Genomic DNA, 25,761 nt, shown 5'->3' with positions numbered 1-25,761 from the left:
ATAAATAACTTCCTGGATCCCCTCAGTGAGAGAAGGTTCTGCAGGTCTGAGATCAAACCTAGTTTTGTATGTTCCCATGGCATGGTGTGAGTAGCATTGGGGTTCCCTTGCTCTGAACTAACCCTTCTTTGGAGAAATAGGTTCAAATCGCCTCTTTAGGCAATTGGCTTGTCCAAGGTTATAATTAGGTCTTTTGATAACATCCTTTTTTCCAGGAAAAGGTTTTTTCCCTCTACGTATAGCAGGCATTGAATTTTCCTCACTTCCCTTCATCCCTGGGACACATGAGCTTTCTTTTATTTATTTATTTATTTTTCACAAGGTTTTTAAAAAATATTTAAATTGTTTTCTCTTTTTAAAGATACATAGATCACAAAAAATGTTACATTAAAAAATACAAGAGGTTTCCACATACCCCATGTGAGGATCTGTATGAATGCTCACTTTGGTTCCATTAGCCAGGATGTCCATCCGTGTGCCAATACCAGGTACTTTTGACCACTGTAGCTTTGTAACATGTTTTTTAAATTTATTTTTTATTTTTTTATTAAATTTTCTTTTTTTAAGGTACCTAGATCACAAAAAATACAAGAGGTTCCCACATACCCTAACACCCATCCCCACTCCTCCCACATCAACAACCTCTTTCATCATTGTGGCACATTCATTACATTTGGTGAATACATTTTGGAGCACTGCTGCACTACATGGATTATAATCTACATTGTAGTTTATGCTCCCCACCAGTACATTCAGTGGGTTAGGGCAGGGTATATAATGCCCAGGATCTGTCCCTGCAATATCATTTAGGACAACTCTGAGTCCTGAAAATGCCCCCACATCTCATCTCTTCTTCCCTCTCCCTGCAACTACCATGGCCACTTTCTCCAGATCAATGCTACAGTTTCTTCTATTACTAGTCACAATAGTTCTATAGTAGAATACCGGTGAGTTCACACTAATCCATATTTTATCCCTCCATCCTGTGCTGATGTTCACTCCACCTCTATATTGAGAGAGGTCTTAGATCCCACATGGTTGATGGATGTGATTCTCCTGCTTGGAGTTGTACGCACTCTTGGTTCTGTGGTCTGGTGGTTGACCATCTTCACTTCCCTGTTAGCTGACCTGGATAAGCCCAATGAACTGGACAATAGGAGTTGCATCTCTGCTGAGGCTCAGGGGACAGGACACATGACCAGTCCAGAGATTGAAATCTCCTGGGTATACACCAACTCCAGCGCCAACCACATGTTCAGTAAAAGTGACAAGAAGGGGTATGTGTAGAAAGTTCACATCTGAGTCCAACTCCATCACACTCAGGAACACAAATTCCCAGGTAGGCCCACTGACAAGGCATAGAACCTCCCGACTCTTTTTGGAAGACTCTTAGCCATATAAACTCATTTGTCTTTACCATTTCCCCCCTTTATTCAAGGTCTTTTTCTAGTCGCATCACCAGTTAGTGATTGATAGTAATCCCTTTGTGCCAGGGAGGCTCATCCCCATTAGTCATGTCTCATGCAGGGTGGGGGGGATGTAATGTATTTACATGCTGAGTTTGGCTTAGAAAGAGGCCACATTTGAGCAACATGGAGGCTCTCAGGAGGTAACTCTTAGGCACCTGGCAGCTCTAGGCCGAATTCAAATTTCAGGCACACAGGCTCATAAGCATAGTCATCAATATCAAGGGCTCATCATTGGAACATCCTTCTTCACTGGTCTTTGCCCTTGCACTTGGGGAATTGTTGCTGTTCCATTGGGGAATGTGACAGAGCTCCCCTGGCTAAGAACACAGCACTCCCTCAGTTGTCATTTGTAATTCTAACTACTATGAAAATACCCAACATATATCCAAACATTTTTACATACCCTATATACATGCCCTGGAGAATTCCCTCCCAACTATGTGTTCCCATCAGTAACAGCCCACACCAGTGTTCCTCCCCTGCCATAGTTAACCCCTCTGTGATCCAAAACTTCTTTAAAAATGAAGCCTAATATATTGCCAAATTCAATTAATAGGAAAATGAAATAGTAGTGATAGATATAAAGATTGGAAATAGAATGCATACTAATTTAGAAAACTAAAATAAAGTAAAAATAAATTGGGATATTAAGATGAAAAATATCATAAAACTTTGCTTTTGATGTTTTGCCTCTCATCACTGTAAAAAAGTGTTGCTCTGTATGTACAGCGGCAAGGCAATTTCCTTCATTTCTTCCTCAGTATCTACATCCTTTTTTTCTTTTCTAATTTTTAATTTTGCCTTCAAAAAGGTTTTAGATCACAGTAAAGTCACATATACAATATAGGGGACTCCCATTTATCCAACATCAAACCTTTTCTCCCTTCTCCAGCAATGATCTTTTTACATTCATGTTATATTTGCTGTAGCTGATGGACAGATATTGAAACATAGCTTTTAAACATGGTACCATTTTGGTTTACATTACAGTTTATATTTTAGACTACACAATTTTCTAAACACGCCTACATGGGTGAAATCTGTGATAAAGTGGAGGTAAGTATTTGTACAGGGAAGGATAAGATGGGGCATAGGGATACCTTTGGGTGGGGCTTTGCGGGCTTGAGGGGGGCTAGGGTTGGGAGGATGGGTCAGATGGCTCAAGGAATTGGGGGGAGGGCTGTGGGGAACAGTTGACTGTGGGAGATTGTCGGGTATGTGGTTGAAACTATAATGTTGAGAAAATTCTTTAGAAAATATTATAAGGAAAGATGATCTATTTAAGGTGCTTATGGGCAGCATCTGGCACGGGGCAGGCTTCTAGGGAGTGCGCGAGTGTTCATCTTGTCATAGTGTGTTAAATCATTGGGTGGACACCCAAACAATGAGTGGGAAGGTGTACCCACATCCTGGGGAGGCCTGATGTTCTGAAATAGAGGGAATTGTGTCTCTCGAGAGAACTGGTGGCTCCCAGTGGGGGAGGACAGTCTAGTGTGTCAAGTCCTCAGCATTGTTGCAAGTATCTGTGAATCTGGTCCTTCAAGCAATGAAGATTGACTGTCACTGTGAGCCCTGAGGGGAGTGGGAGAGAGGCTTAGAACAGATGGAAGCAGGGTAACTGTGGTGGAATGGAAGTGTTCCACAAGATTGTGCAATGATGGATATAGGAATGTTAAATTACAGCAGAAATGTATAAAAGTCTATAGGCTAAAATGTAAACCATAATGAGCTTTATTTTAATAAGAGCAATAGCGCCACTCTAATTCGTGCTATTTTCCTAGTCCACGTCTCCACTCCTGAACAAACTGTGCATTTCATCTTCTCAATAGACTCTGAAAAAAACAGGGGGTAGAACAGAAGATTACTTACCGGTGTTTCCTCTCCTTAACCTACTATGATTACTAAGGGAGAGGGGCAGGAGACAACATGACACATACAACAACAACAAAAAATGCTTGTTCTCATTCTTTTTCTTCAGGTATCTAAGCATGTAGCTCAAACTCTTACAAGAGAGGTAGTACATATTTATCTGCAACGTGTCTTTCCAGAAACAGTTGAGCTCTTCACTAGCAATGGTCATATTTATGCCCCAAAGTAACTACAGTGTGATGGAAAGACCTACTTATTCCAGGGTCAAATGATTCCAACTTCTCTTATAGTCAAAAGTTTACAGCAAAGGCAGGATAGCTCCTATGGTGGACTTCTAGGCAGCTATCATACAGAGCAACTTCAGCTTGATTCTTGACTTTGGGTCTCTCCTTCACTTGCATTCCCTCCCTTCATTTGTCATCCAGAGCTGCTGTTGCTTTGATTCCAGGCTTTTGGTTATTTTGCAAACTTTCAAGACTCAGATGAAATAGACTAAATGTTCAGTGGCATGCTTTCTACAATGCATTCTTCTCCCCAGTGAAAAACATTCAGAGAAGAGTTTCAAAGCCCCAGGAGATTTGAAAAGTTCTTCCAGAATACATTCTGCATTTCTCCCTTACAAGAGCCCACATCACTTCCCTACCTAATGCTGCCTCAAATGCAGAGATTCCTTCTCATCTTGTCTTCAGTTTGGACTTTCTGTCATGTCATTAACTTCATCCTGAGTGTTTCCTCCCATATAATCCTTGGAATCTCCAGCTCCACATTTAGAAACCTGCTCCCTTTCCTTCCCTACTTGCTGTCTTGTAAGATTATTTCCAAACTCTTCCTCTTTAACTATGCTAAGTTCATCCCAAACACAGAAGAACTGAAATAATTTCTTACAAACCCCCACACCCTCTCTCTTTTTTTTTTTTTAAAGATTTATTTATTTCTCTCCCCTTTCCCCGCCCCCACCCCGGTTGTCTGTTCTCTGTGTCTATTTGCTGCGTCTTCTTTGTCCGCTTCTGTTGTTGTCAGCGGCACAGGAATCTGTGTTTCTTTTTGTTGCGTCATCTTGTTGTGTCAGCTCTCGGTGTGTGCAGCGCCATTCCTGGGCAGGCTGCACTTTCTTTCCCACCAGGCGGCTCTCCTTACAGGGCGCACTCCTTGTGCGTGGGGCTCCCCTATGCGGGGGACACCCCTGTGTGGCAGGACACTCCTTGCGCGCATCAGCACTGAGCATGGGCCAGCTGCACACAGGTCAAAGAGGCCCGGGGTTTGAACCGCGGACCTCCCATGTGGTAGACGGATGCCCTAACCACTGGGCCAAGTCCACCGCCCCCACACCCTCTTTTAATCCCTCAAGGTGCAAAGCAGGGCATGTAGTAAGGACTGACTTGGAAGAAATGCAGATGAATACTGAATTGGAAGGAATGCCAATAAGCATAAAATTGTTTGAAAGTGTCAAAAGGGCAAATGATTATACACTTTTAACCTTCACTACAATTATTGCTTTACAGAAAATGCTCTAACAATGGCAACACCTTTCCAAATACAACTTTCCAAAGTGCTTTCACATTTTTGATCTCATTTAATTCTTATGCCATCAGTAGTTTAGGAAAAGTTCTGCAGTCAAAGATCTAAATCTGAGCTCCATCTGTACCTCATACTAGTTTATTGATCATAATACATGGCATAAACTCTCTGAATCTATTCAAGATTATAACAATAATAACTCACAGGGCATTTAAATTTCTAAAAAGTATATCTTGCATGTGAAAGCATGATAGGCTGATACTGCCAGCTAAGACTCTACCTTCCATGAAGTCACCTTGTAGGGGTGACACCTTCCTCCTTGTCATCCCATTGTGTGAGATCTTCTTTCCCAGAGGTATTAAAATAATGCCACCTAAACTATAGGCTCCCTATTAATCTGTAATCTCTGAGTCTAACACATTGCATTTGTTCAATAATTATTTGTTAAATGAAAGGATGAATCTTTAGTAAGCATAATCATTAAGGTCATGTATCCATCTGTTTTTAGTTAAAATCTTTCATTTGAATTCAGGTCTCCTTCCTTAACTGTGGTCCATACTCTGGCCAAAATGATAGAGTGTGTTTCATTTTTTAAGGACACCCAAAAAAACATTCCCACACATTCTTCTAAACTTTTCCCCTTTTAATATATATATGAGTGAAATAATAATTCTGTGAAAAACTTCAAGTGGGGGCCTGAATCAGGCTAAGGAATAACAATCCTTTCTACTGAACTATGAAGAATTGATAGCTAGTGAATTTGCAAAGAAGTTATTCATTATTTGAAATGAACCTGAAACTTGATCTCTAGTTATCGCACATGTGTGGTAAGATGAAGTGTAAGACTTTGAGTATGTGTGTTTTATTTTAAGCATCATTGCAGCTCTGCTCTTCCTTCCAAGAAGTTCCGTAATTCATACACAGGTCCAGCTCCTCTCACTCATTGAAATTTAGTAGTTGAGGCCCACCCCCAGCCCATAAAACCAACCTGTCAGGTGAAACAACTCACAGGGAGCTGGGAGATGGGGAGGAAATCTGAGAAGAAGCCAGCTGAGGAACTGGACACAACCTGGCCCACCATTTGCAAAGTCCACAGCACATCTTCATCATCCACAGTATGCCTGTTAAGAAATCAAGGTGGGGGCATCTTTGGTTGCTTGGCTGCTCTAGCCCCGCAGAGCTGCAAGCTTCACTCTCAGCTCCTTGCTCCAGTTGCCTGCTGACCTTTTATGGGTTGCAACCCTTATGCCTGACTAACTGATTTGTTCCAGCTGCAGCTATATTTTCTACCTTCCCTGTTACTTAATTGATCTTGGCTGCGCCTGGTCCTGCAAAGAGGCCCTCCTCGGCCTTGTTACATGTGCTATATATCCTGTATGTACTCCTGTGTCCTGACATGGAACATAAAAATCAGAGATGGCAGGAGACAGGGGGAGGGGAAAGTCAAATGGAACAATATGAATGCAAATAACTTGGCTTGCCTCCTTGAGCCTCTCAACCACCCTTTACTGCTCCCTGGGCAAACTGACTCTGCCTACAGACAGCAAATCTCTCAAGACTCAGACTTTCTCTTCAAACTTTAGAAAATGTAATCACCTACAGAGTTTTAAATATTCATTCTTTGTTCTTTTTGCTATGACTATTACACCCTTATTTATGTGTTTGGCACAGTGCTAGCCCCCAAGGAAACAACAGAGAATTAGAGTTCAGGGAGACAGACTTAAAAACAGTTGACTTGAATATCGTGGCATGTGCACTGATCTAGTTCTCAAGTACGGTAAGGAGCCCCTGGGAACTTCTGAGTCTTTTTCAGGGGGTCTGCAAGTACAAACTATTTTCATGATAAAAACCAAGATATTATATGCCTTTTTCATGCTCATTCTCTCATGAGTGTACAGTGGAGTTTTCCAGAGACTACATGACATGCATGTCACAACAGATTGAATGTAGAAGCAGATAGACAAATCCAGCTGTCTTCTCTTAAGCCAGACATTAAAAAGATTTGCAAAATGTAAAATAATGCTACTCTTCTCTTGCTTTGGAAAATATCATTGATTTTGATAAAAATGTATTGCTTATGTCACCATATAACTGGCTTATTAGTCTTTTTTAAATGAATAAATAAATAATTAAGGAATCCTCAGTAGTAATTTATAATATGATAAATATTGATAGACATAACCCACATAAGTATTAATTTATAATATGATAAATATTGATAGATATAAGCCATATTGGGGACCTCAGTAATTTTGAAATCATTTAAGAGTCAAGAAGTTGCACAAATAGTACTGAGAGAACTCATGTACCATTTGCCCAGCTTTCCTTAGTGATAACTTTATGTAGCTATAGAAGTTGCCAAAATCAGAATGCTGGCACTGGTACAGTACTATTATTACAGATCTTATTCAGATTTCCTCAGTTTTAACATGTACTCGTGTGTTTGTGTGTGTTTGTATAAAGTTCTATGACATTTTATCACATATAAAAACTTAGATAATTATTCCTCTGACCAAGGTACAGAACTTCTCCATTACTATAAAGAATGTTAGTTCCTTTATGATCACATTCTCTCTCCAATCCTAATCCCTGGCAATCACTACTCTGTTCTCTTTCACTATAATTTTGTCACTTTGAGGGTATTATATAAATGAAAATATACAGTATATAACCCCGTGAGATTTCCTTTTTTCATTTAGCAAAATGCCTTTGAGATCCATCTCAGTTGTTTCATGTATCAAAGTTTCATTCTGCTTTATTGGTTAGTAGTTTTCCACTATATGGATGTACACAAGTTGCTTATCCATTCACCCATTGGAGAATATTTGGGTTGTTTTCAATGTTTAGCTATTCCAAACAAAGCTGCTGTGAACATTTGTGTACAGGTTTTTGTGTGAACATAAGTTTTCATTTCGCTAGGATAGATACCCAGGACTATGATTGCTGGAACACAAACAAATGGTGTAAGAAACTATTAAAATTTACCAGACTGGCTGTATTGGTTTTCATTCAGCAATATATGCAAGATCCAGTACAATCTCACCAGAACTTCATATTGTCAGTATTTCTTATTTTAGCTATTTTAATAGGTGTGATTTGGTATCTCATTGGAGCTTTAATTGGCATTTCCCTAATAGCTAATGATGTTGGACATCTTTTCATGCATTTACTCACATATCCTCTTTGGTAAAGTGTCTGTTCAAGTCTTTGCCCATTTTCTTATTGGATTGCTTGTTTTCTTACTGTTGAATTTAGAGAGTTCTTCATATATTTTGTATGCAAGTCCTCTGTCAGATAAATGACTTGCAAATATTTTTCCCAGTCTATAACTTTTCTTTTTTATCCTCTTAACAGGTCTTTCATAAAGCATGTTTTAAAAAATCTTTCATGAGTTCCAGTTTTTCAGTTTTACATTTTATAGATCATATGCCTTTGGTCTCATGTCTAAGAAGCCTTTGCCTAGCCCTAAGTCATGAAGATTTTCTTGTAAATGATTTTGGGTCCTGAGACCCAAAAGTTCAAGAACTGCATGCAATGCTTTCAGAGGGTAGAAGAGGAACATTTCATTCAGGGAGCTGGCTGTAAGGAAGTGGGAAAAGGTGGTAGGTAAGGGAAGTAGAACACAACTTCACAAAGAAGATGACTCTCCAACCAGGATGTGCAGGCAGGAAATGAGTCTTAGGTCTTTGTCTCTCTTTCTTCATTTCTTGCTTGTGTTCTTGCTTGCTTGTTTTTTTCATGTCCCTAGTCCCTAGCATAAGGTCTGACATGTAGCAGGATAGGACAGAGGCATTTCAGAGAATGGGTTCAACAGGGCAAAGTATCTACATATTTAGGAAGAGTGAGTCTTTCAGCGTGGCTGAGGTTGGGATGCACAGGCGTGAGGTGGGAGTAGAGGCATGAGATGGGGCAGTGAAGTGGAGGTGGTGGCGTCAGACTGAACAGGCCTTGTGCACTGTGCTGAAATGTGCTTCTGTATTCTTCTTGTAATATCTTCCCCATCCAGACTAGAGGTTATTACAGGAAACTGATTACAACATACATTGTGTGGGATAAAAAAGATTTTGTAACACTAGCCACAGATCCAAGACCTCATTTATTTCATTTAAGTACATAAGGAGCGGGAGGTGGGTGAGAAACAAATTTGTTTGCTTAGAAACTGGCTAGTTTTCCATGAACACTATTTCCTTTTACAGACACAACACTAGCCTCCATTCTCAGCATCCTTTGCTGTTTAGCATGTCCAGTGGAAATTAAGTAAAAGGGAAATCCAGGCTTTGCTCACAGAAACCTCCAACACTTTCTGCCACGTTCTTTCCCTTCATTGGACTTGAATAGATGGATATGGTGACCCTGGTCATTACAAGATGGGAGCAAACTGGGCCTCTGAAACCACATTTGGCAGAGAGTTGCCCATCAGGCCCTCTTTGGGGATTTATGTGAGCACAAAATAAACCTCTACTATGTGAATTCTAGAAACTTTGTTCTATCACCTAATATGTTTTTAACATACTTCATTAGGGATTATCTCCTTTTTCCAAATTAAAGAAGTCAGCTCTGAGAAGTTTATTGAGCTTCCACTTTGGCAGGCATGGGGCTAGGTGGTTTGGTTCTAGTAGGAAAGCCCGGCTGGTGCCTTCATGGAGCTTACAGTCTACTGTTATGCTCAAGACCACAGAGTTACTAAGTAGAAAAGCGGAGTCTGAAATATGTTCCAGCTCCACAGCTCATGAGCTTTTCACCACTCCTTGTTCCAGCATTCCCTGCCTCCAAATTCTAGATCAGCCAAGAAATTGAATATTTCTGAGAGGGGGAGTTGTGAAAGGACTTTGATTCTCCCATCCAATGATGATAGTAAGTCAGAATTTGGTTTCATTGAAGGGACAAAGTCTCTGGGTGTGGGACAAGACACCAGGAGCTTTGCTTTCATGGTTGCCAACTTTCATGTTACGTACTATTCTCCCTTTCAGAGTCTTGCCTTGGGACACAGTCCTTGTCATTTTTTGATGAATGCCCCATCTCAGGTGGAGTCATCAACAGCATCCAGTTCAATTTCTGAGATGACAAGAAGTCACTATAATACAGTAAGAGAAAATTTCAGCCATATTCTGCTCACATTCATTCATTGAGCTATAGAATCTCAAATGCATTGAGAGTTCTGGAAGAGAAGCAGGAGACTCTGAGGGTATTTTCCCGACTGGGCACCCTGAGAAGGCAGTAAGGAAGAGGCACTGCCATTAATGTGTAGAAGCTGGGAGGGCTAGGGGCCAACCCGACAGGGGACACAGCATGAGCAAATCCCTAGTGAGGGCAGGGGAGGACATATTTGAAGAGTAAACAGGATGCCTGTGCAGCTGGAGCTAGGAGAGACAGGGAGAGCTAAGGAAGGAGCCTGGAGAGAGAGGCCAGGCCCAATGATGTGGGCTCCTACAGGTTGTGGTTGGGACGTCTGTAGGTCTCTGAGGTTGCTCAAGAGTCCACACCTATTTCAGGCTCTAGGTCCTCACATGGTTCTTTTTGGGGGCGTGTTCCATTTTCCTGTCTCTCCTGCTTCCTCATCTGCTACAGCGTTATCCCTCACCTCCTCAGCCTCTTTCTGGTTAGCTTTTAAGATCCCATGCTCTGATTCCAGAAACCACAAGTCCAGCCATTTCCTGTGCCAAGCTCTTGGAGGCCAAGTGAGCTAAACCTCTCAGATTTTCTTCCTGTGGTTCCAAATGAAGGCCAATAGTTGAGAATGGGAGGAATGTCTCAATTCCTTGAAAAGACATCCAGGGTCCTTCAAAATCTCACCCCTGCCCAGCTTTTCCCCTCTGCTTCCCAACACCTTCTTACTCAGTCTGGAATGCTCTGAACTCCCACTGCATTCTGTTCATAACTCAGTTCATATCTTTTCCTGCATTGTGGCTACCCTTATATATGCCTATTTCCTTGAGGACACTAAGCTCCTTGGAAGTAGGGGCTTATTCTTCTCCATGTCCATTGCAGAATCCCTTAGATGCCTTTAGAATCATGTCTTTCAGGCATTTTTAAGTAACTGAAATATGCAGAATCCTCATGGACAGAACACTGCCTCCTACTTGCCCTGTTATACCTGTGATGCCTCTTTTCCTGCTTCCTCGCTCCCTCATGCCTTCTTGCCTCCCGCCTCTCTGCTCCCTCTGCTGGCATGCTCTTCCCCAGATGTCTGCATGGCACACTCCCTCACCATCTCCAAGCCATGCTGACATGCTGCCTTCTTAGCAGGCCCTTGCCTGGCTTCGCTCTTACAACTGCAGGAGCAACAGCTCCTTTTCACACAGCCCACTTTCCCATGATTCATTGGCCTTCAGGGCACTGCTTACTGTATGACATAATCTATTTTATTTATTTTTTTGAAAGATTTATTTTTTATTTATTTCTGTCCCCTTCCCCCCCTCCCCCAGTTGTCTGCTCTCTGTGTCCATTTGCTGTGTGTTCTTTTGTGACCGCTTCTATCCTTATCAGCGGCACCAGGAATCTGTGTTTCTTTCTGTTGCATCATCTTGTTGTGTCAGCTCTCCCTGTGCGTGGCACCATTCTTGGGCAGGCTGCACTTTCTTTCGTACTGGGCGGCTCTCCTTACAGGGCGCGCTCCTTGCGCTTGGGGCTCCCCTGTGCGGGGATACCCCTTCGTGGCATGGCGCTCCTTGTGCGCATCAGCCCTGCGCATGGGTCAGCTCCACACGGGTCAAGGAGGCCCGGGGTTTGAACCGCGGACCTCCCATGTGGTAGACGGATGCCTTATTCATTGGGCCAAGTCCGCTTTCCAATCTATTTTATTTATTCTTCTGTTTATTACCTGTCTTCTCCCACTATTCCATCAGCTCCATGAGGGCAGGGATTTTATTTTGTTCCCTGATAAATACATAGTAAGGAGCAGCTGTGCAAACGGTTAAGTGCCTGCTTCCCACATGGGAGGTCCTGGGTTTGGTTCCCGGTGCCTCCTAAGGAAAATGGAAACAAACAAGCAAAAACAAATGTAAAAACCATCTCAGGGGAGCTGATATGGCTCAGTGGTTGAGCACTGACTTCCCACATATGGGGTCCTGGGTTCATTACCCAGTCCCCAATACCTCAGAAAAAAAAAATGTAGTGGATGGAAAACATGTATGTGTTGAGCAAATGAACAAATGAACGAATGAATGAAACAGACAAGATGAAATTGTCCTGGTGGCCTGAGGTAAGTGGTGCCGAGACCTGTCTGCTCACCTTTGGAAACCTTTGGATTTGATTGTCTTCGAGGCCTTTCTGTAATACTGGACAATGAAAGTTCTATGCCTCAGTTACTTCACCTTCAAAATGGAGATAATATTGACCACTTTATAAGGTTTTATGACAATTAAAGTGACAGTAATTGGCATAGTGCTTAGTAAGTGTGAATTATAGTTGTATTTTGTGTTAAGCCTTACTTTTGAAACCACCCACAAACAAGCTGGCTTTGCTTTGAACCTGGAAATAAACACCAAAATTCATTTGGTACTTGCTCTTCATTTCATAGCAATTATCCAGGGAAGTTCAGTGACTTGCCCAAGGCCATGCAGTAACCTGAGTACCTGGGGCTCTAATCCAAGCACAGCTATCCAGAATCTTGTGTGCATGCCCACCTGGCTTTCTGCTGTGTTTTTAGTTCCCCCTTTCCTTTAAGAAAGCTAGTTTTATCACATCTGTCATCCATCATTCTTCTTTTGACACTTACAATTACCTCCCATTTATATTTAACCACAATGGTTCTTGTAGCAACCAATGGCCTATCTACTGCTGCATCCACTGGGTAGGATACAATTCATAACAGCAAATGCTTACCTTCCCCCCAACACACACACACAGACACACACACCCCTCTAGTAGCATCCTTCCTCAGTCCTCTATTGGAGCAAAATACTTGTAAATCTGCTCTATAAACACCTGAGACTTCTCTAGGGAACAGTCATAGTGTCCTCCTGATGGTTAGGCTCATGTGTCAACGTGGCCAGGTAATGGTGCCCAGTTGTTTGGTCATGCAAGCACTGGGCTAATTGTAATACAAGGGCATTTCAGGAATTTTAATCATCAGTGCGTTAATTGTGTAGATGGCTGGCTACTTCTACAATCAACTGAGGAGATAGCAGTCAGCAATGAGTGATGTCTCATCCAATCAGCTGAAGGCCTTAAAAGAAGTGACTTCAGCATTAAGAGAGAGAATTTCCATTTCTACATCAGACAGCCAGCATCTCGTGGGGAATCATCAAGGACCTTCATTGGAGCCCCTGGTTTGCAGCCTGCCCTATGGATTTGGACTTGTGCATCCCCATGGTTGCATGAGACAATTTTATAAAATCTCATACTATTTACAGAATATGTCCTGTAGGTACCTTTTACCCCAGAGAACCCTGACTAATACACCTTCTTTTAAAAAATCAAATTAAAAAGCAAGAATGGTAAAGGGATATAACAGCTTTCTCCCTGAGATAGAATCAAATCCATTCATTCTTTTACTCTTCCACTTAGCATTTGTTGAACATCTATTAGGTGCCTGTTATTGTGATATGCTCCAGAAATAAAATCATGAAACATAAAACCTACTCTCAAGGAATTTTTGTCCAGAGAGAGGGAAACCAGCAGTGATATGTGCATTCAGTAGGTGAGATGGGCAATGAGTAAATACTTTCAAGGGAATATAGCCAATGCAGCAGTTCCAAGACCACACTTTCCAAATTTTTCGTGCATTAGTATCTTGTGTATTGTAATTTTAAATGTGGTCATACAAAACTGAAATGCTACAGGGTAAGAGAGGAAGGAGCAACCTAACATGGATGGGGAGATAGTGAAGCTTTCACAGGGGAGGGATATTTACGGTGGATTTTCAGGGATGAGTTGAAGTTAAAAGAGAGAGAAAGAGGGAAGAATATTTCAGGTGGAGGTAGCAGCACGCTCTGAGAAATAAAGCCAAAGAATGGCCATAAAAGTGGAATAACGATGCAGAATCTAAACAGTGATTTGAAACAACAATGGGAGGGAGGCCACAAAGCAGTGACTGATTAGAGACCAACAAGCCCTATAAGGAGGACAATAATGGATGCAAACAAGGGAGGAATTGCTCCAAGCTCAGATGGTCAGAGAAAGCTTCATGGAGAAGATCAAGTCTAACTAAAGAAAGAAACAGCAGCGAAGGTTAAACACATCTGAGGCTTCGATTTTAATGCTTTGGGATAGAATTCCTTAAACTTGAGCATTAAGAGAGCTGTCTTTGATAGCCTGAAGAATGGGTTTCTTGCCCTCTTGGAGTACTGGAAGCCTGCTAAAGTATTCTTTTAAATACCTTTACATCCTCTGTGTGAAAGCCCTTACAAGAAAGACTGCACAGTCTCCTATGGCCTCAGAGTCCTGGAGAAAGTGTTTCCAACCAAGGCTTCCTGTTATCCTGAAAGACGATTTAGAGAGCAAACCCTTCTGACCAATTCATCACACACCACATCCAGGTATGGATCAGGTCTAACCATCTTTCCATCACTATTGGTTCTAACATGGTCAGAGGATAAATAATATATAAATTAAATAAAATATGGCTTGAAAAAATCTGTATTTTACACAGTCAGTAAGAAACATCTCTTTTTATTGCAACAAAATTATAAGATCAGAGAATACTAATACATATTTAGGTAGAGCTAGGTTGTTTGTTCATTTATTTGTTTGTTTTGGCCAAATGTCACTTAAAGTGTTAAGAGTTCCCAAGGTATAAGCACCATAAGCACCATAAAAATATTTTAAAAATGAACAGATGAGCAACAACTTTATGTTCCCTTTCAAAAATATTTCATGGACTGACCATTTCTACTTAGAGGCAGTAGGAGAGTGGGAAAGGGGTAGAAATGGACCTGTTTTATTTTTCTTTTCTAATTAAGATTTCCTTAAAGAAAGACTAGAGCGAAGGTGTGGCAGCCAGCAGAAGGTGACATTTGCCTCCTTTCAGGCTGAGACACATACTGCTCTACATCCTCTTTCTTTATGGCTGGAAAATGTGACTATGCCTGAGGTTTTATGCAGGAAATTATATCTTTGCTTGTTCATCAGAGCCCTCCTACTGGCTTCTTGTCCTGTATTTCCTGACCTGACTAAAAGTGAAAAGCTGACCAACATAATTATGGTGGTCTCCATTGTAGGCATTGGGGGTACAGAGGCATGAGATATCCAGTTTCCACCCCAGAAGTTGCCATGCTCTCAGTGTGAAGCAGGAGTGTCAGATTCTGTAGGATTGAGAGGGACGATGAATGGCTCATTTCTGGTGAGTCAGGGAAGGCTTCCTGGAAGAGGAGGCAGCCTGACCTGAGACAAGAGGAAGCAGGCACTCCCAGTCAGGGAGGAAGTCATTTCATTTATGGAGAGTAGCATGCTAAAGGTGCAGGAGCAAGGGAGAGCCTAGTATCTTCTTTGCAACCAAAAGTGGTTCCCCAAGCCTGGAGCAGAAAATGCCCTGGTAACTAAGATGAGAGCATCGAGAAAAAGGTAGATAGGATAAATAGAGGCCAGATATGCAGGGCCTTTGCATCAGGTGAGGCAGTACATCAGTTGGAGTTCTGGCAAACACTGAAGGGCTCATATCCAGAGCAGGGTCAAGGGAACTAACAGGGATGTCCAGGGACCCAAATGCTAGCAACCAGGAGAAGCCAGTACCACTTCTTTCCCTGAGGAAGGAGAAGTAAATAGACTTGCGGCCAAGTGGGTGCTGTTGGAAAGGGATATAGATGTGGCTAGATCACAACACTGAAGCAGAGGGAGCCGAGGAAGCCATGCCTTCAGCTCTCTCTTCTCTGTCCTCAGATCTCTGGCCAGTACCATGCATTGGTCAAAGAAAACCAAGAGTCAGAAGATAAGAGAATCCTAGGGATGCAAGGGTCAAACCCTGGGACAGAGCAGGGCAGAGAGTGAGCTGTAAATGGAGAATAGATCACATGAGGAGTTTGGACTTGATGTGAAGAAGGAAAAACAGGGAAATCTTGACAGGTTTTAAAAGAACTGGCATGGTCAAATTTGCTTTTCACAGACATTGTTATGAGCCTAGAGTGACAGATGAATTAGGAAGGGGCAAGGCTGTACCTAGAGATACCAGGGAGATAGGTGTTGCTGCAAAGTAGGCAAGTAGGGGAAACTTAAAATGTTGGGGAGAAGGAGCCCCTGAATAAATTGATGGAATAAGCTGAGGTCATGCTATGAAAAGTGTGTGTCACTCTTGGTAGGATCTGGGAAGGAAAAACTCCTAGCCTGGGAGTCTGGGGAGGATTCTTGCAGACAGTATGGTTTCAGTTTGTTCCTGAAGCAAAGTTAAAACAAGCAGCTCCAACTATTCCAACGCAAAGAGAATTTACCCAGCAAAGAGCATTGTTTATGGTGCATTGATAATTAAACCTGACCCTCCATTCGCTATGCTTCAGCAACCTTCAGTTTGGAAGGACCTCACATATGTGTGTTGTTATTTTAATGAACAACATTTCCACCCACACCCAACCCCCCACCCATGCAAATCCCAAGCAAGTCTATATGGTTCTTTAAGAGTCGTTACCGTGGGTGCTCACACTTTCAGCATAGAACTTCAAATGAATGTTTCCTGCAAGCACTTTGCTTTCTCATTGAGGCTGTTCAAATGTCAGTGGTTTTAGCACTGAGTTTAACCTTTATGCATTTTCACCAGAGTTTTAGAATAGCAGTCTGTGTTGGATTTCCCTTATGGCAGGCATTCAGGAATGTTTTGTATTGGCTTTGTACAAGCCAAGAAAGCTGGCAGCGCCATCAAACTGCCTTTGAGACATCATGCATCTTGACTGCTGTAATAAGGCAATGGTTCCCCATCACACCCAAGCACCATCATTTCTTCACTCATTCAACAAAATATTCCCTGAGGTCCTACTATGGGACAAGCACTCTTAGAGGTAATGGGGATACAATCTGAACAAAATTTGTATCTCCATGGAGCTTACATTCCAACCTTCAACAAATAAGGGGTTGGATGGTGACAAGTATCATATAGCAAAATAACTCAGGTAGAAGATTGGAATGGAGGTAGCCTGAGGATGGGGAGATAATATTTTTTTCTTTATTAAAGAAGTTGTGGGTTTACAGAAAAACCATGCAAAAAATAAAGAAGTCCCATATACCACCTTATTATTTACATCTTGCATTGGTGTGAAACATTTGTTACAATTGATAATATATTTTTATAACTGTACTATTAACTATAATCAATGGTTTAGCTTAGGGTTGACTGTGTAGTGTAGTTCCACAGATTTTTTAAAATTTTTATTCTGTTACCATATGTATAATCTAACATTTCCCTTTTAATATCTGAATGTGAATCCAGATGTATATGTCAGTGCTGTTAATTATGTTCTATGTTCTTCTACCGTTACCACTATCCATTTCCAAAAACATTTCTCTCATTTCAGATAGGAACCTCATACCTTCACTATCTCCATTCTTGCATCCCTCCTGGGCATTTTTTGTTTCAGTTATTGTGTTGTTTCGACTCAATAGTTCTGTTTTGTTCCTTTTGAAAATTTCTATATCTTTACTTAGACTCTCATATTGTTCATTTTTTGTTTTCCAGATATCCTTTAATTCTTTCTCTGTATTTCTCTTCACCTTATTGAGCATTTTTAGATTATTTTTAAAGGTATTATTTGATATGCCCACATTCTCATCTTCTGGATTTTTATCATCTTCCTTTGGATGGGCCATCATTTCCTGTTTCTTTGTCTTGTGTTCCTTTGCTGCACACTGTACATTTTAATATTTTAAAATGTTAACTCTGGGATTTATTTTCTGAGATGTACATTTCTTCATTTTGTAACCAGCTGGTGATAGAGATTTTTGTGAGCTTCAGCCCTCTTATGAAGAATTTCTGCCCAAGGCAATTGCAGTTTGCAGGGTTTTCCCTGTGTTTCTGGGCCTGTTTTGTTCTGGGTTTTTGCTTATTAGTTGTTTTGGAGTCCCCCTGTTTACAGGAGTTGGTTGTCCCCTCTATTTTCAAGTAGACAGACATCCTTCTTCCTGGTGTTTAAAGCAGTCAGGCTTTTGCCCCAGACATTCTACTTCTACATTTTTGCACTCCTTTAGTTGTCTCAAAATGCTTTTGACTGAAGGGCAAATTCTAGGAGGAGAGGCACACCAAAGATTACTTTCCCAATTCAGTCTTTCCAACCCTAACTAGGGCCAGGGACCCACAGAGGAAGTGCAAGCTAGCTAAAAGTAGTCTGGGGAGGGGATCAGGAAGGGCACTAAGATAGTCTCTGATAGCTCCCCAAAGCTGAGCTTTCCTGACCTGCCCAACAAATGCAGCCCTTCAACTAACTGTCCTCTGTAGTACTGAGGAAATGCAGCATCTTTAAATCTCTTCTACTATCTGGGTAGGTTGAAACAATAGCTGCCTTCAAAGCTCGTACCCCAGTGATCTGAATTCACTAATCGAAATCCATGATCCATCAATGATCAGCTGTGCCCATCCGTGGTCTTGGGAAAGAAGATGTTTATGTCCCTTTCTGTCACTAGAGAGCTAGCCAGGGGCTAGACTCCACAATGGCCTGTTGTAAGTGTGGGTTGTGAGTGCTGGTAGCCACTGGCAGGAGGAAAGAAATTTATTCTTCTTCACCATAATTTATCAAAACAAATAGTTATTTTGGTAGAAGGACTGATTATTGGAGCTCCCTACTCTGCCACCTTCCCACAATCCTTGTTGGGAGATATTATTTTATGTGAACGGTCATGAGAGGGTCTCTGTCACTCTTTTGACCTCAGAAATACTGGAAGATAATTAACTTAAATGTCAACAATGCATCTTTCTCCTTTGTTTCTTTCTGCCACAACATACCGACAGGCAACTTAGTATTCTGAAAAACCTTAAACTGTAGAGTTAAATATGCAGTAGGACTGCATTTTATATTCCAAGACTCTTCTCATAAGTTGTAAATCCTACATAAGAGGGAACCCCCTTATTTAATAAGCATTTCTTACATGAACATACCTATCACACATTTTCATAAGTAAGACAAATAAACTCTCTATTAACAATAAGTAAACAAAATTAATCATAGAAATAATTTTTAAATATTTTAATCCCTCCCCCTTCCCTGCATGCAGCAGGCTGCCCCATCCCAAGGTCTCTCTGCCTTCTACCCCAAATAAAAATAATTGACAGCAGCCAACGGGAGGCCAGGAAGGTGCCTGAAACGGGCAAGTCAATAGAGTAGGATTGCCTGGAATTCATGGCTAGGTGAGCATTCTTCTCCACCAGACCCCCTCCACGCCTGCCCAGCCAGCTACCAGGCTACCAGACTCCTCTATTTAGGGTAGACATAGTAGTGAACCCCACTATTTAATAAGTATTTCTTATATAAACATACCTAGCACACTTTTTTCCTAATAAACAAGGCAAATAAGCATTCTAGTAACAAGTTTTAAAAATTAATCATAGGAATAATTTTTTAAACTTTTAATTATTTCTTTCTCTCTCTCTGCCTTTAATTTTTTTTTTTTAATTGCAAATAGCATTTGTATACCTGAATTCACATGTGTTGAGGTCTTGGAAAATGAATTCCTGCTGTATATGGATTTTAATCCTAGATCCATCCTATATATCTGTGTGATTTGGAGCAAGATAGTTAATCTCACTAAACCTCAATTTCAAGATCTGAAAAGTGGAAATAATAACACTTATCTTGCAGGTTGTTGTGAGGATTAAATGAAATAATAAATGAACACAATTATTTTGCAAATAATCAAACGGAAGTCACTTTTAAACAGAAGTCACATATAAAAATGTTATCTAATTTCTTATACCGGTTATATTTTGCTAATGTAAATTTTATAATGGAACATAATCATCTGAATCTATCTCTGAATTAATTGAAAACTATATTGCATGCATATACTAAAACCTCAAATAGTACAGAAAGGCACACAATACACATCAAACCTCTATCTTACCCCAGATTTCCAGATTTTCTTCCCAGAGACAATATTGTTAATCACCGTATATACTTCCAGAAGATTTATATGAACACACAGGTTTTTCTGTATACAAATGCTTCAAAAAAAAAGGAGCCCTCACAATACTTCAGATTAGTAAAGAAATGTTTATAGCAACTCTGGATTATTACTCTATGTTGTACCCAACAAGGAAGTTTATCCTTCAATGCAAATGCCCTGTTAGTAGCAGTTAAAGAGTAAGCCAGTGTCTTGGCAAAGTGTGTTCATCTAGTTCTGGCACCTCATGTTACTTACCCCCATCTCTGCCACCTTGAATTCATATCTCCATCACGATAGTTGATTCACAGCAATTTCCCTATTCTTCTCCTAAGAAAACTCCCATCAGCTTTGGGCCATTCCCCCATTCTTCTTGCGAAGAGAACTCTCATCTGCTTTGGGTATTATTTGGCAATGTTTCCTGAGGAATAACTAAGACTGGCCTAAAATAATCAGTGTACTCTCACTTCCATTTGCTAAAGCTTGGTTTCAAAATGGGCCTATGACTCAGGTCTCCAGTGCAACATATAGAGAACTTCTTCCCTCTTCCTGTTTTCCGACATTGCCATTTGGGAATGTTTGAAATTGCACAACCATCTTGCAAGTCTCCATAGCAGGATTGCTGACTCACTGGGATTGGCCAACTGGAAAGATGAAAAGAGCCTGGATCCTGATGACACCACCAATCTTAGAAATTCCTTGCTCTGGACACAGGTAAGCAAATGTCCTTGCTCTTTTAGCCATTTTTTAAAAAAATTAGATACCCTGTTACTTGAGGCCAAAAACGTCCTAAATGAGATAGTTCCAATGCTCACATCAAGCTCCCTTGTTCCATCAACCCATTTGGATGGGCTTCTATGACTGGACCGACTGCATTTCCCACAGATTCTAAAGCTATGTTTTACTCTCACTCTGGCTCTAGCTCCATCATTTCCCTGAAACCTTTACCGCTGCCAGCCCAGCCATCGCCTCTTCCCTGGGGGAGCCACCAGACATCTGGGAAGAGCTGCAGAAAACAGCCATACATCATTCTCCAAGTCACAGCATTTCAAACTGATTCAATGTTCGTTCATTTTTACATTTAGTCATCAAGTATTTAATAAGCTTCCACTGTACCAGGGATCATGCTTGACACAGGGACATCGTAGTTAATAAAACAAAAGCTGTCTGTCCTCAGGGAGTTTTTATTCCATTGTATGATCAAACACATCAATGCATAACTGCAAGTTTTGAAAAGGAGTATAAAGAAAAGCATGGGGTATTCCCAGACAAACGAGTGGGAGGGTGAAAACAAATTACCAGTAGGAAGGGCTTCTCTGTGTGGGGTTAACAATTCAGGGGTATCCTTGAACTCAAAGGTGAAAATTATTACAGCTTTACTTTCATTACCCTCTAACTGCAATTTAGCATTTCCTTTGATTTATAATTATGGCCAAACAATGCAGTAATGTTATACTTGTTGCAGAGATCTTAAAATAGTGTTATTCTTATCACTGCTATGAAAGTTATTATACCTGCATTGAGGTCTGGGTATTTAAAATATATTTTGATAATCAATTTCAATGAATCATAGTCCTATATATTTTATGGATTTAAAAACACTGTTCTAAAGATCTGTAGGCTTCACTGGACTGCCAAAAAGATCTTTGGCACAAAAATGGCTAAGCATCTTTTTTTACTCATTTGTTATATAAATGAGTGAATCATTAAGAAAACTGGTCTCAGCATCTCCTTCCCTTATTACTACCTGGTGGTTGTCACTGTGTTTCCAAAGACCCATGTAAGGATCACCCCAGAGGAGTGCGAAATAAATGAAGACCTCCCAAGCAAGAACAAGCAAAGGCTATTTACTGAGAGTTTGCAAGGGAGTCAGACACCATCACTTGGGTTTGGCAAAGACCCAAAGGCAGGCAGTGGTGTGGGGAAGGTCTATAGTGAAAAGAAGGGAAGGCATGAGGTGTGCCCTGATTGGAGGTGCTGGCATGGAGAAGTTGGAGTCAGGCTAACTAGAAGGGGGCATTTTATGTGATTAGTTTGGAGAGCAGATGTGACTTTCTAAGGAAGGTCCTGAGTTAGAAATAGAGGCAAAATATGAGGGGATCTGGCAGTTATTGATCAAGTTCTGACCTTTCTGGGCCAGTTGCCACAGTGGTTGTGGTTTGGCTTCCAGGCTGGTTGCCACAGCAATTGTGGGTCAGAGTTGTATTGTTCATATATGGTCTGGCCATTTGTACATTCAGTTTCAGGAGTTGGAACCTGAAGGATGGACTTAAGAGAGGAAGTGGCTTGGCGACAACTCACTCTGGGAGAGGGAGGAATGCCCAACATTAGGAAAAGGATGGGGTTTTGGTGGTTCCTGCCACTAACAGGTAGCCACGCCTCAACTCCCTTTATAGTACTACAAGGAAGTGCCAGGACCATCCCCCTTTATAGTACTACAAGGAAGTGCTGGTCTCCCTGGGAAGCTGGGAAGTGCCCAGAGAGCTGGCACCAGGCATGAAGATTCTCAGCCTCAGCACCGTATGAATAGGGGGCATAGGGGTGTGAACTCTTGTGCCCATGATGTTCTAAGGACTAAAGACCTTGGGCTCTGCCCAACCCCCGCTTACAAAAAGAGCAAAAACAAAGAAAGACGGAAATGGGATTTCTTACCTCACCAGTGAGTTGGAACTTAAAATCTGATTTTTTAAAAAGTAAATAATGTGCCATTTCTAGTATCCAAGTGTTGTAGTAGAATAAAATTCGTATCTATTTTACTGAGAGCTAAAGGATGAAGAAGGATTAACTAAGCAAGATTAGTAAGGATGTTTTTGGTAGATGGTAGTATATGCAAAGGCTCAGGGGTAAGAGAGAGCATGACAGTAGCAGAATGAAAGTCTGGAGAGGTTTGAGGTAAGACTGAAGAGGGAGATAGGAGCTATTTAATAACAACACTGAGATGGCTTCAAAGATGTATTTAGGCTTTAAGTGTGTGTTTAGGTAGGGTTAGCAGAAAGGAAGTAGTGGAAATGATCAGTTTTGCATTTTAAGTAAGTCTCTTTGTCTGAAATGCAAAGAAAACACTGGAAAAGGATAAGAGTAGGTTAGCAAAGGAACCTCTTTAGAATCTACCATAATTGTCCTGGGGAGAAGTGATGGTGACTTAAACTAGAAAGGTGGCAGAGGAATAAGAGAAGTGAGCAATTCAAGAAATAGTTAGGAAATAAAACTAATTAGATTAGGAGATGGGTCAGATCCCGACAGTGAAAGATGTCAGTCTGAATGGTTAACTTGGTGATTTGGCATGACTTGAGATGGTATCACTCCCTGAGATGAGGCTCCCAGGGGAAAAGATTTAAAGCACGGAAAGGAGAAGAGAGAACTCAAGAGTTTGGTTATGACAATATTGAATTGGAGATGCTTCAATATCAAGCCAACTGCAGTTGAATAAGTAATTGAATGAACAGGTCGAAGAAAATAGCATCAATTAGCTTTACAGTTAGAGCAAAGATGTTCAAACTTTAGCTTTTAAGTCATCCTCTATCATCCTTACACCTTATAAACGATGGTGATGGTGATGACAGTGATGATGATGATGGATAATGAGCTCTTTGACAGTTACTTTGTTCTAGACACTGAACTGCATGATTTCACTTAATTATTATAACAACACTGTAAGATATGCTTTATTACTATCCTACTTTATAGTTGAGAAACTGAGGCCCGAGATCACAGAGCCAATCAGTGGTAGAAGTATAATCTACAGCCAGACAATTTGTTCTATAAAGTAGAGAAATAATCATATTTACCGTATAAAGTCATTGGGAAGATTAAATTTCAATAGTTTTGAAATTTTTATTTAAAAAAATAATAACATATTTATGAAGCACGTATTATCTGCCACACACTCTTCTAAGTGATTTATATGCATTTACTCACTCAATTTTCTCAATAGCAACAACATTATGGGGTAGTACTATTATTATTATCACCACTTTTGAGATAAGAAAACAGAGGCACAGTGACCTTACATAAGTTTTCCAGCTAGTAAGTGACAAAGTCAAGATCAGAATCCCAAAATTTTGGCTTTAAAGACTTTGGTCTTGGGAAGCGGACTTGGCCCAATGAATAGGGCGTCCGCCTACCACATGGGAGGTCCGCAGTTCAAACCCCGGGCCTCCTTGACTTGTGTGGAGCTGGCCCATGCATAGTATTGATGCCTGCAAGGAGGGCCCTGCCACCCAGGAGTGTCTTCTGCATAGGGAAGCCCCATGCACAAGGAGTGCACCCTATATGGAGAGCCGCCCAGCGCAAAAGAAAGTGCAGCCTGCCCAAGAATGGCACCACATGCATGGAATGCTGACACAACAAGATGACGGAACAAAAAGAAACACAGATTCCTGGTGCCACTGATAAGGATAGAAGTGGTCACAGAAGAACACACAGCAAATGGACACAAGAGAACAGACAACAGTTGGGGGGGGGAAGGGGAGAGAAATAAATAAAAAAACATATCTTTAAAATAAATAAATAAAGTCTTTGGTCTTGATCATATGTTATATTATCTCAGATTCACTAACTATTCAAGAGAGCTCCTGGCACATGGTAAGCATCTATGGAAAGGACTGACATCCACAGGAAATTAAAACAAAACTTTCTTAGGATTTACCCAAGAACATAGATCAATGGCAAAAGATGAGGAGCTAAACCTACATTAGCATAAAGTTTACTAAGGATTGAAATGTAAGAACTGTCACAAAGTAGTTGCTCAATAAATATTTGTTAAATGAATGAATGAATCCAAGATGAATTTAGTAAACCGATCAGAATTATAAGTCCTGCACTGCCAGTGTCTTACTCTATGATCCTTGGAAATGGCATTTCTCTTTGTAGGTCTTAGTCACATATTTGTAAAACTTGTTGGTTGAACTATTAGAGAGGGCAAATGGTATACATTCTACATGCTGTCAATTCCTACTCCTGCCCTTTGACAGACATTGCCAAACTATCACAACAATGGCTCCCAATGAGACCAACCCTGAGCCTCAGAACACTTCTCAGCACCATGTTCTTGGTAATTGTGACCAGACCATCAGGGTTGTCATCCCAGATGCTACCATTCAGCAGACTTTGAGCTCTGTACCCCCTGAAGTCTTGCAGCTCTGACATCTCATCTTGCTCTGAAATAAAACCCTGCTTGCTTAAGCACTTCTTATGCATTCTTCTGTTGCCTTCAAATATCTTCATTCATCCCCAAGCTTAAACCTTTGGCTTGATGGGACTGCCTACTCTGCCAGACATGGAAGGAAGAATTTGAACCACATGCTGAGAGCCCTCTAATTTGTTCATGCATCCAACTGGCAATATTAAAACTGTTGTGGCAACTGGAGGTGACCTGCTGTCGTCAGAAGCTTCCTTCATGAGAGGACTTTCCACATTTCCTAGGTTTTCCCAGAGTCCTCAGCAGTTATCAGTTCTTTTGCAATGATTTTCCTCTTCCTAAACTTATTTCCTGTCAGCCTAACTATGAGCACTAGGCAAACCAAATGAAAGGGCTATTGCTGACAGCCTCAACGTCCCCCCCCAGCCCCAGAACCCTGAAAAATTGGACTCTAGGATCCCCTTGGCAGTGTCTAAACTCCTCCTGCCTCCTGCTGTTCTCTCTCTGCAGCTGTGTACTGGGCATTTAGGAAGCACTTTGACCAGATATGCATTTTAAACAGTTTTGGAGCTATTTTTCACCATCTGTTTTCAAGGGCTGGAACCAACAAAAAGTCTTTGAGCATCATTTTGTATTCCTCTCAGGCCCCTCTCAACACTGAATCAACACCTATCACCAACCCTAATTTGGACTAGGTGATATATCAATATTTATAGTATGAGTCTGTATATGCAGAAACGATATAAACCAGCT

General features: G+C 41.1%; 1 long non-coding RNA gene across 1 annotated transcript; it reads right to left on the bottom strand.

Annotated features, from left to right (window-relative positions):
* Positions 1–3,198: 3,198 nt before the first annotated feature.
* Positions 3,199–20,313, bottom strand: LOC105747687 (uncharacterized). The gene is made up of 3 exons (XR_001119603.3): positions 20,127–20,313; positions 5,866–5,977; positions 3,199–3,301 (listed from the first exon to the last, which is right to left on the bottom strand). It is a non-coding gene; the product is annotated as an uncharacterized lncRNA (long non-coding RNA).
* Between the last annotated feature and the right edge of the window lie 5,448 nt (positions 20,314–25,761).

This window comes from Dasypus novemcinctus, chromosome 1 (assembly GCF_030445035.2).
Source record: "Dasypus novemcinctus isolate mDasNov1 chromosome 1, mDasNov1.1.hap2, whole genome shotgun sequence".
NCBI lineage: Eukaryota > Metazoa > Chordata > Mammalia > Cingulata > Dasypodidae > Dasypus > Dasypus novemcinctus.
The sequence above is the reverse complement of the archived record's forward strand: the minus strand, read 5'-3'. Positions and strand labels throughout refer to the sequence as shown.